The sequence below is a fragment of the Triticum urartu genome, chromosome 6A, assembly GCF_056163025.1.
Source record: "Triticum urartu cultivar PI428250 chromosome 6A, HENAU_Tu73, whole genome shotgun sequence".
NCBI lineage: Eukaryota > Viridiplantae > Streptophyta > Magnoliopsida > Poales > Poaceae > Triticum > Triticum urartu.
Genome location: NC_141878.1, coordinates 321,381,078 through 321,395,888, shown reverse-complemented (window position 1 = coordinate 321,395,888; position 14,811 = coordinate 321,381,078). Strand labels below are relative to the sequence as shown.

At 46.6% G+C, this 14,811-nt stretch overlaps 1 long non-coding RNA gene across 1 annotated transcript; it reads right to left on the bottom strand.

Annotated features, from left to right (window-relative positions):
• Positions 1 to 817: 817 nt before the first annotated feature.
• Positions 818 to 4,887, bottom strand: LOC147965134 (uncharacterized). The gene is made up of 2 exons (XR_015608152.1): positions 3,367 to 4,887; positions 818 to 1,097 (listed from the first exon to the last, which is right to left on the bottom strand). It is a non-coding gene; the product is annotated as an uncharacterized LOC147965134 (long non-coding RNA).
• Positions 4,888 to 14,811: the final 9,924 nt, after the last annotated feature.

The following is a 14,811-nucleotide window of genomic DNA, read 5'->3' as shown; positions in this document are numbered from 1 at the left end:
TTGATCAACCTCCATCACCCTAGAGAAAGGGCGAGGGAGCCATAAGCTTCTACAGGGAGGAACGTGTAGCTCGACGATGAACTCGAGCGTCGTGTCCCTCGTATGGCCCCTTGCCGGTGATGGAGCGGTTGGAGGAGAAACGACAAGTGCACCACCCCGGCCGCCTCGACCGCGGGAGTTGCGTCGACCCCAACCTCGCCCCACGGCCCTGCCTCGTGTTCTGGCGCCGACTTCTGTGGCTGCAGCCAAGGCACGGGCATGATGTCGAGGAGAAGCTCTGACCGCCATGACCGAAACACGAGCTCGACCTCTTCCTGTCGCCATGGTGGAAGCAGAAGCAAGGGAAGGGAGGAGAGGAAGGTGAATGGGCATTGCTGCCACCCCTCTCCACTGCCCTAGGGCAACCATCCCGCACCACCAATCCAACCCCCTGCATCCATGGCTGGAGTCTTGCTCCATTGACCGCCCACTATCGCCAATCCGGCGCTCTGGCTCCTTTGATCAAAGCACTACCACCCTTCTGCACCAATCCCACGCCCCGCACATAATCTGTGTCATGGGAAAGAGGGGAAGGCTACGATAAAGGGGAAAGTGATGGCAGGAACGTCAGTTACCCCAAATCATGAGCGGGCACCCTAACAGCATCCCGCATGCGTATGCGCTCCTGGTTTTAACGCAAACAACCTACATCGTCCAAGCGCCAAGGATATCAAGATGAAGCTAGGGGTGTAGTGCCCAAGATGCGATTCTATCCCAATCACGTGATGAATTCATGACTGGGGCACAACCGCATTTCGAGCACATAACAAGGTGGATATCATTACAACATACCATGTACTGAATAGATGAGAATACAAGATAAAGGCTTACACTCACCACAAGCTACATCATGAATACAACAGTTCATCAATACATAGAAATCATCATACAGAAGAGTAGGATCCAACTACAAATGAAATCAAACAAAAAGGAAGAATGACGTCCACCCTGCTAGCCCAGGCTCCCCAACCCGGAACATATCCCTTGATCGAAGAAGAACTCCAAAAGCAATCAAGCATCGCTCTCACGTGAGATCATCGCATTACCTGCACCTGCAACTGTTGTTGTAGTAATCTGTGAGCCACGAGGACTCAGCAATCCCATTACCATGGGTATCAAGATTAGCAAAGCTTAATGGGAATGGAATGGATAAGTGGTGAGGTTGCAGCAAGCGACTAAGCATTGTATGGTGGCTAACTTACGAGTACAAGAATAAGATGAGAAACTACGCAACGGTCGCAAACTTGTAATGATCAAGAAGTGATCCTGAACTACTTACGTTCAAACATAACCCCACCGTGTTCCCTTCTCGAACTCACTCGAAAAGAGACGGTCATGGTTACACACACGGTTGGTGTATTTTCATTCGAATCTCGTGTCAAGTTCTCTACAACCGGACATTAAAAATTTCAATCTGTCACATAACAGCGGGCACGGCTCTCGAAAGTTTATAACCTGCAGGGGTGTCCCAACTTAGTCCATGACAAGCTCATGATCCATCTCGGGACCCTCCGATCAGACTCGGAATCCCGGTGCACAAGACATTTCGACAATGGTAAAACAAAACCAGCAAGACCTCCCGACGTGCCGACACCCTAATAGTAGCCATGCGTATCTCATCTCAGGCCACGATCGGATGGGTCAAGCTACGAGTAAAACCAGCCCTTGAGTTTCCCCGACGTGGCCCTGCGGGCTGCCCATTTGGGACCAACACCATCAGCACTGGCCCCCCGTATTATGTTGAAAGAATCCGCAAGGACGCGACCCCCTATGCTAATCAATTAATTATCAGGTTTAGTTATTATGTCGGGCAAATGGTAAAACCAATGTTGGGCCTTTCTGGAAGAGTTTTATTCAAAGCAAACTGTCTAGAGGGGCCCATAAACCCTCATCGTGTTAGGGACACAAAATCAAGGAACATAGCACCGATATGACGGAAACTAAGGCGGCAAGAGTGGAACAAAACACCAGGCAAAAGGCCAAGCCTTCCACCCTTTACCAAGTATATAGATGCACTAATTAAGTAAGAGATATTGTGATATCCCAAGATATCCATGTCCCAACATGGAACAACCTGCACTGCAGTTGCAACTAGCAACGCTATAAGAGGGGCTGAGCAAAGCGGTAACATAGCCAAACAATGGTTTGCTGGGATGGTGGAAAAGGTTAGAGGCTATTTCATGGCATATTCGGAGGCTTGATAAACAAGTGGTACGTGGCGCGACATAGCGATAGCATCGAGACAACTAGCATAGCAAAGGTAGTAGTGAGATCCAAGGTGACAGTCATCTTGCCTGAGATCCCGCTAGCAAAAAGACCAAATCCATGAAGAAGACGAACGGGCGTAGTTGAACGAATCCTCACTATCGCAACGTTACCGGAACTACCGAGAAGAAGCACAACCGGAAAGAAGCAAACAACAGGGTAAACGCACAAGCATAAACTTGGCATGATGCATAATCAAGTATGATGCATGTCCGGTTTAAAGAGGCATGGCATGGCAAAATCCAGCAAACAATACTACAAATTAAGTGGAGCTCAATATGCAACGAGTTGCACATTGACGAAACACCACATTCATTTATTTAGGTCTCTTCTGTTTATGTAACCAACAATATTAAATATTGTTAAACATGGCAAGAGGTGAAGCATAACAAAACTATACTATCTAAGCAATTTAAATGGGGCCGGATATAGCAAACAATAAATCCGAAAAATCCCCTTATGCATATTTTGGTTATGGTACTGTTCTGCACTAAACCATATTTTAGAGTTGGTAAACATGCAAAGTAATGCCACCATGTTAATCAATGCATTTTTCTACCTCATTTACATATAAAGTTTATTTAATTCGGAGATACGATTAATTAGTTATGAAATAAATCATTTTAACATGGCATTTAGCAAATTAAATGCAAACATCAATTTAAGCATTTCAAACATGGGTGAAAGTTGCATATTATGAAACTAGATGAAATTCTAAGCATTTTACATGTATGCGTCATTTTAATATGATAGGGAGCATTTGTCACCATGGCGGAAAGAAAGGGGTGCCACGGCAACGACAACAAAAATGGTGCCACGACAACGACAATGGAAATGGTGCCACAGCAACATTCCGATGATCCGACAACTCATTGAGATATCGGTGCAAAAGAGTGCGGAACATGCTAGAGATGGTGGGATGATCCCGGTTACCAGGTCCCCACGAGTGGACACATGGAAAACGAGGAGGACTGAGCAATGACAACTCAAAGAAGGTGCAAAGACGAGCATCTCATACAACACATATGCATTTGTTCACGGGCGGTCGTCTCGGGGTTATACCTTCGAAGCATGCATTTTCAGAGCGGATCGGGTTCGATTCAGTGTAGGGGAAGTAGACGTTCTCGGAACGGTCGTAGTGGTACACGTTTCGTAGTCATACACCTTGCGTAGATGTCCGGGGTCACAACGAGGAACTTGACGTCCACAGGATCTTCGAGGATCGACGGTAGTCGTTCACGTTGTAGTCGGACTTGAGGAATGCACCGGTAATTGTACATTGGTCGGAGAGGAACTTGGGGTCTTCGCGGATCATCATTGTACTTGGCGAAATCCTCGGAGATGGATAGTGGTACTTGGCGTTCCACGGGATCTTCAGGATTCGGGCGTGTAGGCGAATGGCGGTGAGGCTGTTGGTCTTGCGTCAACAGCAACCGATAGTGAAGGCGCACAAAACAGCAATATGAGGCTGCAGAGGTGGCCACCATGTGGCTGTCACGGTCGCACACAGCGCAACAGAGGGAGACGAAGGCCTCGGGCATGAAGGCTTGAGCGTTGTAGGAGGAAGGGTTCGACAGGGTCAGGGTTGCATCTTGATGATCCAGTGACAGCAGGGGATGGATTTCGGGGACGAGTTGGTGGCCGGCGCAGAGCTCTACAGCAGCGGGTGCACGCGTGCAGAAAGGTGGCATCAGCGGGAGCTCTCCCATGGTATGGTGGCTGCAGCAAAGCGGAGCTGCAGAGGAGGCCGAAGAAGGGGCCCGCCTGCAGGCGAGGCAAGGAGGCGCAGGCGTCGTGGCGGCACCATGGCCGGCGGGAGCAGCAGCAAGCTCGGCGGGGCCTGGGCACCGACAAGGAGACGCAGGAGGCGGCGGGGTCCAGCGGGTCGCTCCAGCGACCGGCCCGCGGGGCGATGTGTCTAGCTCGGGGAGGAGGCCGAGCACTGCGGGCGCGCAGCGATGGGGGCAACGCCATTGCCGGCGACGTCCTCGGCACGAAGCAGGGGAGGCGGAGCCGAGGAACGAAGTGGTCGGCGTCGGCCTTGGCACGATGGAGGTGGAGCAGAGGGGGGAGCAGAGGAGATTGGCGGGCGGAGCTCGAGGCAGGGGTAGCCCATGAGGTCGGGGCAGGATGCTGCGAGCGGGATCGAGCAAGAGGCTCTCGCTCCTCTCTAGCAGCGCGAGCAGGGGAACGAGGGAGAGGGGGTCGAGCGAGTGGGATGGCGGCGCTGGAGGAAGGGATCGAGGGAAAGAGAGGGGATCAATCGGCCTAGGGTTAAGGGCGCCGGCTAGGCCTCTGGTTGACATTGGGCCGGCTGGGCTGGATGAGGCTGCTACTCCTCCCTCTTTCCTTAATTCTCCTTAACAGAAAATAGCGAGAAAGAAAAAGGAGAGGAAAGAAAAGAACAGGTACGAGAAAGGATTTGGCGAAGGGGCTAATTTTCCTAGACCCACAAAAATTGTGCATGTTCACAGAAAAATAGAAGTGGCAAGATTGCAGGAATTAAATTCAAACTCATTTGAATTAATTCAAATGGGTTTGAGTTAGGACTAGGCTTTCGAAGTGCCCGAAAATATTAAGACTTTAGGAGGAGCCTTAATAAAAGAGATAAGAATTGTTGGCAAAGTTTGAGGCAAGGAATTGAGATAGAAAATGCATGGAACTTAAACTGCAGGTGTGTCATGGTGATTCCAGAGTTAATGGAATATTTTAATATAGCTCCCTAATAATATTGGGAGACTTTTATATGTTGGAAAGAGAAATCACCATGTGCATTTCTCTCTATTTAAATGGACCAAAGATTCATGCAATTTATTTAGCTGAGTTTTAAAAAGGGGTGCAAGATGACATGATGCAATGCACATGATGCAAAGATGAATGCAACGAACAAAACAAACTACACGACGAATCAAGGAATCCATGGAAGGCATCTGGAGCACCGCTCTTGGGGAGTCACAATTCTCCTCCACTTACAAGAGATCTCGACCCGAGATCTAAGAATGGTGTGGCACCCAGGCTCAGAGCGACCGGTTTACCCTGCATTGCCAGCTCAGAGACCATGTCTTTTGGCAACACACAACATGTTGGTACAGAAAAACAACCGCTTTATTGATGTTAGCGGATCAGAGTTTATATTACAACAGATGTCGAGGCCAAGCAGCACGCAATGTGCGACTGAACAGTATGTACATTATTTAGTGAACATAAAGGGGGCCTTGATCATAACAACTACGCGGTAGCGAAACAACATCGTAGCGGAAACTCCATAGCACAGGGAGACCGATGTGGACATGATCTAGACTCGAGCAGCGCTCCTTTCCAACGCGACTTTCCTGAAATCTGGCATGACACGCCAGGTCAGTACATTGAATGTACTTGCAAGCTCACAACAGGTATAATCATAATGACAAACAATATCATGATAATTAACCAGTTATTAATGCAATAATGTTCCAACATGATGTGATCATGCTCTTGTGATAAACGTCCCTCGGGATCGACTTACCAATCGTGATCGTTCTCGAATCACAAACCAACCACCATCATGGTCTTGACCAGAGTAACTCGTGACCCTTACGGCGATCACAACTACGACCAATATTTGGTTTCGAACATCTCGATGGTCTTTCCGCCATCATTAACAGTGCAAAGTTCATGACTTAGGGTGCAAGTTTATTAAATTGACTCATGGTGGGACCTACTACGAGGCGTCCGTGACTGTGGCATCGGCTATCGATAGATTATACACTCTGCAGAGGTAGCACACTGTACCCACACCACGAAACCCATGGCCTCACACTCCCATTCGGGTGGACCAACGACATTCCGATGAAACCCTCTCATTCCCATGACACTCTCCCGGCCACTCCGACCCAATCCCCAACGGGCTAGTCCTGGGTGGCCCCGTGTCTACCAAAGACACAACGACCACCGTCATGGCCAAAACGATCCCACTCGGGGACCCTGTACCATAATCTCAACAACGGGCACACAAGGTTATGCCTGCTCACCGGGCCAGGGTAAGCATGCCCATAACCTTCCCTAGTAGGAGGCACCGACCAGAGGCATGTCAGTGGACCGAATCAAGGCCTTCCCACAAAGGCAAATGTGGTTGCACTGGGAAAATCTCGATTCAGCGGCACCATGACCCAGTCAACGATATATTCGAGTTGAGTTATATTCAGGTTCAACTTAAAATTAAAATGACCGGTGTAATAGCATGCCATGAAATGCAATACTACACATTCATCACATATTAACGAAAATGACTGATGTCAACCATATTCACAGTAAGCATAAGCATCAACAACTTATATTACCTTCCTGGACAGGGTAACTCTCACTTTAACAATATATTTTGCAGCAAGTATTATTATTTTCTCATGCAAGAAAATAACTTCGATTAATTTCTCATATGCATAGCAAAATTTACTATCATCACCACAATCAAATCCTAATTTCTTTACCAACCAAGTTAGGTTCAAACATTCTGTAAATGGCTAAACAAGCACTTAACAGAATATTTTCTAGCAAATTTAACTATTTTATTTATGCAAGAAAATAACTTTAAGTAATTACTCATATGCATAACAAATCATTTTATCATTACCACAAGTAGGCCTCAGCTTTTGTTTACCAACTAAACTAGTTCCAAACATTCTGTAAATCAAGCATAATGACTAACAAATACTTGACAGAATATAAATAACATAGTAGTTATTTAAATGCATGGATTAATCATTTCATTCAAGTAAGAAAATCATCAATATTGAAATGACACCATGAAAATGTTGCTGTGGCTTGCCTTAGTGCAGATGAGGTTACCAAGCCTTCTGGTGATCCTCAAGACAAGCCTCACCCTCTGAAAATAAATTTAAGCACAAGAAGAAAATATCAATAACTCTTCTGAAAATCACCAGAAATTCTAGAGAGCTCAGAAAAATCTCATTTTTGGGGAGCTGCTAGATTTCTTTGCAAAGAACATAATGCAAAAAGAATCAATTCATTTGGACTTATGGTTGAAGAGTTATAGCTGTTTGAAGCTCTCTGGAAATGGATTGAATTTGAATTTAAATAAAACAGACTAGGAGGGTGACGTCGAAGGCGTAAAGCCTCAGGGCGCCACCACTCGTACCGCTTCACGCGCGTACTGAGTGGCTGACTGGCGGGCCCCGCTAGTCAGGTGAGAAGGAGGGGAGAAGGAAATAGAGGGGGGTCGCGGCTTCGCTGGAGCTCTTGCCGACGACGAGGGCTCCTTGGCCAAAACAAGAGGAAGGGATCGAGAGAGGGGGTGGAGGCGCACCTGCCCATACCCGTAACGTAGCTAGGGTGGTCGGACGGCATCGGAATCGACCTCGCAAGCGGAGGCAGAGGGCAGTGGTCGCCGGAGATGAGGAAGACGGCGAGCAGAGGCAACTTCAGGGGCTCCAAGGGGATGGGATGGCTTCACCGGAGAGAGGCGGAGGCCCTGGAAGTATCGCACTGGCCTGGGAGGGGCTGGAGCTACCGCAACAACCAGAGGGGATCGCCGACGAGCTCGAGCTCGAGGACGGCGGCCCGCGGCCTGCCCGGCCAGGCTACGATTTCCGACGTGCTTGTGGGGTGTGTGGGAGTGGGTGATGGTGCACGAGGAGGATGGGGGCGGCTCCATTTATAGGCGAGCGGAGAGGGGGGTTCGGGCTACGCCGGTGGACACCTGTCCACGGCGCCCGGCGACGAGCGGCGTCAGTGAGAGGGGGAGAAGGCGACACAGCTCACGCGGCGACTGTTGGAGAACGGGGACGAGCACAGGAACAAGGAGAAGGCGATGAGCACAGTACGCACTGAACTGTTGGGTTGGCCGGACCGTGCCCGTGCTCGCTGCGGTGAGCTCCGGTGTCGGCTAGCGCCAGGGGGATTTAATGGCGTTGAGACGAGGATGGTGGCGAAGTTTGGCATGCTCGAGCAGACGAGGGAAGCGAGCACGCGCGAACAGAGTGCTCGGCGGCACCCAGAGCGCGCCGACAAGCATGCTGGCATCATGGACACGTGTGGTCACCGCGTGAACTCCTCCCTCAGGCCGACCAATGTCCAAAGATCATGTCTGGCTTGATGTTCGTGGTATTTTTGAGGATTACCACGCTTTGGTTTGGCTCCAGATGCAGTAGAGAAGATTTTACACGCTAGGTAAGTTTCTGATCAGTAACTTTGAGATGTTACTGAGGTCAAATGGCTGGGAGTTGGGGGATATGCTTTGGAGGCTAGCCATCATCTACCAATGTAATGATGCAGAAGAAAATGCAGGCACAATGGAGCAAGTAAAATGGTAGTTGCTGTAGAAACCACCATTTTTGTCCAGAACGGAAAATATTTTCTGTAGCAAAAATATTCCAAAAAGTGATGAAATATTTTTGCTCAGGAAGGTGCCCTAGGGTTCAAAGAATATTTGGGAATTTTCTCAGATTTTTATGGGCAAGAAAAATGAGGGTTGCTTTGGAGCTCATTGAACTAGCTAGGGTTTTAGAGAGGAAAAAGGAATATTTTTCATTTAAGAAAAATATTCCCAAGATTATTTTGAGGTGGATCAGAAGGGGAATGATGATTAGAGAGGGGAATGATGCACTTGGGTGAATGCCAAGGGTACCCAAGTGTTTAAGTCCATATGAAAAGATTCAAAAACCCCAACTTTCAAAATAAATCCAAATGAAAATCAGGCAAATAAGACAGGGCAAAAATCAGGCTGTCACAGATGGCACCGGGGAGAAACGTAAGAGGAAGAGGTAAAACAAAGTTGCTTCTTTGTCAAACGAGTGAAACAATGAACCTTGAGAGGTTGAAAAGTTGAAAGAAAGAACACAACAGAGTTGAACACTATTGAGAGCACTCCGGTAGAAAAGAGAAACAAGGAACACCATGTGAACCTTGGAGGTTGCAAAGCTATGAATGACGCGCACAATGGACAAGAAGGAATTGAAACCACTCTGGTTGAAACGAGATAAACAAGGAACAAGGAAGAACATATTCGGACAGCACTCCGGTTGAAAAGAGATGCAAGATTTGATATGATGAAAAGAACTTGAGCAGAGGACACAACATTCCTGCTAAATGGATAATCAAGGAAAAGAACATGATATTTACAAAATGAGATGATGGGTCAAAGAGAGTAACGTCACAATGCCTCTGGGACAAATGTAAGAATGGAATCAAAAGAACGAAGAAGAAAACAACATCTTCTACCTCAAATGAATTTGAAAGAGCATCCTTAGGAGAAAGGCTTGAACGGAGTTGTTGAAAAATCAACAACAAAAGAATAAGCTTGTTGTGGGCTTATGGTAAACATCTCAAAACTTGAGGTGAAATTCCGCCACTAATGAAAAACAATTGATTGCTTGAGAGCAACGAAGAGGTGCAAACTTCTTCACCGAGATGAGAAGGAGAAAATTCGATCATTGATAAGCACCACAATAGCAACATTCCTTAGGGAAGGCTTTAGGTGAAATCTATAACGAGATAACTCCAACAAAGAAATTATTATGGGTTGAAACAACTCATGAAAGAAGAGAAAATGATGGTTTTACAATATCTCATCCCTGGCAGGTTGTGAATCATGAAACACGAAGGGAAATTGTCAAGAGTGACATAACACCACCTCAAAAGATAAGGTAGAAAGAATTTCACTTCGAAATGCAAGGACAAGAATACTTGAGCTCCTCCAACAAGAATCTTGAAGAACACTCCGAGAATGAATTAAATCCTTGATGAACCACCACGTAGAACCTCTCGAAGAACTCCTGATAGATAACAAGATGGAAACCGTGTGATGATTTAGATGGAGCTTCGCGATGAAATAATTGAGAGATCTTGGAACTCCGAAAAGAAAAGATGAAGCATCTCGAACCGAGAATGTGATATGATGAACAAATCTGGAAAGAAAGATGAAGCACTTGGATGAAACAAGAATAAGAATTATGTTATGCATATCCTTCACCAATTTAAATTGATGACAGGCAACGGATTTGGCACACTACTTATTCTCATTGAAAGGATTAAAGAGAGATATGGCACAAACTTGGGAAGGTATTGAACGAACCACCGGTGGGATTTTTGGGAAGAACAAATGAATTGGTACGATAACAAAGGAAGAGGAATCTTTAATGAACCATCGTAAGAAATTTGAAAACGAGCGTAGCAGATGGATGAATCACTAGGAGGAATTAGAAAACGACGTTAATACTTGAGGGAATTTAGATATAATAGAACGAAGAGATCATGAACTGATTAGAGGATATCTGGACGATGCACCAGTAAGAATTGGGGAATGAGGGTTGAATGTTGAGAACGAATAATCTTCTGAAATGATGGCCTTTAGATGATCAAGAAACGAAAACAACTCTTGAGATGCTCCGGATGGGTATGAAAGAAATTCTCACTATTGGAAATGATTTGAGATGATGGCATGAAGCTAGAACCCCGAATCTTCACAAGAACGGACCAAGATTTAGGAAAAAATCTTCTTGAGTCTTCAAATGGTGAGAATGATGATGAGAACCACCATGACAATTGATGAGACACTCTGGAACAATGAAGAGTAGAAATGTTGAACCAACGATGAAAATGTTTTGAAAGCGATCTTGCAGAAGGAATATGACTGAAGATAATTCATTCTTACGTCAAACTTTGAAAAAAAATTTGAGAATAATTCCGGAAAATTTAGAAGAGTCAGGTAAGATCCTTGGAAAAGACCTATGGGTTAGGGCCCACTCAAAAGAGAACACCGTTGAATGATTTTAAAAGAGAGATTACACCGGTTGAATTAAATGAATTGAATGAGATAATAATCTCCAAATAGCTTGAATGGAGTAAGAATGGAAACGCAAATCTTTGGCGATATCTTGAACACTCCGGAACAAATGAATAGCAAGAGGTGAATGATGGAGAGGTGCACCCGCATGAAAAGCATTTGAAACGAGGAAAGGGATATGATCAACACAGAAAGCTTGAATTTAGTCCACCCGAGAAGAAAAAAACAAGAACGAAGGATGATAAACTGGAAGCTTCCTTAGCATCTTCATGATAAATCACCGGCTAAGAACATTCAAGGAAAGAATGAAAATAACTTCACATCAATAAAATGGATACTTGATTGAGAATTTTGATTTCTTGAAGAAGAAGGGTGGGAGGGTGGAAATATAAAGACTACTTAGGACGGATGGAATGGACACCACGAAGAAAACTTAGACTTGATCTTGTAAATGTTGAAATGATCGGATCCACTTGAAGAGAAGCACATCGGTTGGAAAAGAATTTTCATGAAAATCTCGATGATCAAGAAGAATTAGCACTCCCGTAGAAATATGAGAACACCGCTTAGGAAAAGGTATGGAATCAACACTTGACTTTGAAGCAACTCGAATACCACAACTCAAAACAAAACAAAAGGATTTGGCTTGCAGAATAAGCCGGAAACAAATACATAAACCCTCATGCATTTGTTGGAAAGATAAACCTAGAACTACTTGAATTCCCACCTATGAACTCCTGAAACTTTCTGGTTATGCAATCTGGTTGGGGATACAAGGAAGCACAAATATCTCACACAACTAACAAATCCTACACTCCAACTGTATCCATCCGTCAACACATAACCAAGAAAACCTCGGAAATTATGTACCTGAGACCTTCGAAAACATCTGATATACTAGATGTGGTAATACATCTGATCGCTCTCCCCAATACTGGGTGTCGTCAAACTACTCTCACCACAAAGAGTATAGAAGCGTTTTCGATGTCGGCGTCCTCTGGTATTCGGAACTGAGACGATAAGCACTGTGATGAAAACATCTTGGAGCTCAACTCCCCGGGACACTGCCACAACTCCTAAATGTCAGGAGGCACCAAGACAGAATTCCTGTCACAATGATATCGAACCGATTCCATAATACCCGCGTGATCCTAAAAAAATTTGAGTGAAAAAGAGGAGAGTGAAGTCAAAACATCTACGTCACGAGTCCTCACCAGAGCGACGAAGGGGATGAGGAGTAAAAGGAATTCCTACTCTCCGATATAACTAAGACTCAAAATAGTTTTTTGTTTCAAGACTCAACAACATTAGCGGTTCAATAAATCAAGGGGGCTCCTAAGGTCGGTAAAGCTCTGATACCAACTTGTAGCGCCCAAGATGCGATTCTATCCCAATCACGTGATGAATTCATGATTGGGACACAACCGCATTTCGAGCGCATAGCAACGTGTATATCATTACAACATACAATGTACTGAATAGATGAGAATAAAAGATAAAGGCTTACACTCGCCACAAGCTACATCATGAATACAACAGTTCATCAGTACATAGCAATCATCATACAGAAGAGCAGGATCCGACTACGGATGAAATCAAACGAAAAGGAAGAACGACATCCACCCTGCTAGCTCAGGCTCCCGGACCCGGAACCTATCCCTTGATCAAAGAAGATGAACTCCAGAAGCAATCAAGCATCGCTCTCAGGTGAGATCATCGCATTACCTGTACCTGCAGCTGTTGTTGTAGTAATCTATGAGCCACGAGGACTCGGGAATTCCATTACCATGGGCATCAAGACTAGCAAAGCTTAATGGGAATGGAATGGATAAGTGGTGAGGTTGCAGCAAGTGACTAAGCATTGTATGGTGGCTAACTGCTCTTCTCCAAGCCGACTCAGCGCGCCCATCGCCTCCCGAAGAAGCTCATGGCGGACGGCGATGTGCCCTCGCATGAGCCCCAATGCGTGGCCAAGCCCATCCTCCACACCGGGGGCTGTCGGAGGGGCTTGGAGTGGCTTGCCTACTCTTGGCAGGGGGTTGGATGTTGGGGAACGTGGTAATTTCAAAAAAATTCCTACGCACACGCAAGATCATGGTGATGCATAGCAACAAGAGGGGAGAGTGTTGTCCACGTACCCTCGTAGACCATAAGCGGAAGCATTATGACAACGCGGTTGATGTAGTCGTACGTCTTCATGATCGACCGATCCTAGTACCGAAAGTACGGCACCTCCGCGATCTGCACATGTTCGGCTTGGCGACGTCCCACGAACTCACGATCCAGCAGAGTGTCGAGGGAGAGCTTCGTCAGCACGACAGCGTGATGACGGTGATGATGATGCTACCAAAACAGGGCTTCGCCTAAGCACCGCTACGATATGACCGAGGTGGATTATGGTGCAGGAGGGCACCGCACACGGCTAAGAGATTAATGATCAACTTGTGTGTCTATGGGGTGCCCCCTGGCCACGTATATAAAGGATGGAGGGAGGAGGAGGCCGGCCCTCATAGGGCGCGCCCAAAGTGTGGAGTCCTAATAGGACTCCCTAGTCCTAGTAGGATTCCACCTCCCACATGGAATAGGAAAAAGGGAAGGGAGAAGGAGAAGGAAGGAAGGGGGCGCCCCCTTTCCCTAGTCCAGTTCTTTCTAGTCCATGGGGAAGGGGTGCGGACACCCTTGAGGCCCTTCTCTCCTTTCCCGTATGGCCCATTAAGGCCCAATACGAATTCCCGTAACTCTCCGGTACTGTCGGATTTCGGGTTCCGGCAGACCCTTGAGGTTCAAACACTGGGGTGCGCACGGAGATCTCTCCCCTACCGATCTACGTCCAATCTCCTCGCGTGATCTAAGCTGGAAACAACGAACAACACAATGAACACGAGGTTTATACTGGTTCGGGCCACCGTTGTGGTGTAATACCCTACTCCAGTGTGTGGTGTGGTGGATTGCCTCAGGGGCTGATGATGAACAATACAAGGGAAGAACAGCCTCGCGAGAGGTGTTCTTGAGCTGGTGCGATGAACTGCTTGGGTGAGTTCAATCGCCTCTCTCTCTCTGCTAGGGCTCTATCACATCTCTCTCTCTTTTTCTCTGTTTGATCTCTCGATTCCCCTCTCTTCCTGTGTGTCCCTATACTCTGTGGTGGCTAGCTCTATTTATAGAGGCCCTGGGCCTCTCCCCAAATAATGAGCGGGAAGGGCGCCAACAATTGGCCATTTTGAAGGGGAACATCTAGTATAAGTTATCCTGACCAAAGGTGGTCTTCGGCTGCCAAAAGCACTGGTGATGACGCTGTCTTGGGCTCCACAGTGACCTCCATCCTGCTGCTCTGCTGGTCTTGGTCTCGTTGCACCGGAATGGTAACCTTTGCCCGATTCCTTGGCCTGTGCTTGCCCCCTTTGCACCAAAGCGGAAACAAGGACACTGCGCAGGCCGGCGCCCGCCTGGTGCCCTGATACGTCCATTTTGCATCATGCTTTTATATCGATATTTATTGCATTATGGACTGTTATTTCACTTTATGTCACAATACTTATGGCTATTCTCTCTTATTTTACAAGGTTTACATAAAGAGGGAGAATGCCGACAGCTGGAATTCTGGTCTGGAAAAGGAGCAAATATTAGAGACCTATTCTGTGCAACTCCAAAAGTCCTGAACGTCTTAAAAGAAATAAAGAAAAATCCACACCAAAGATGAAGGCCAGGGGGCCCACACACTGCTCACG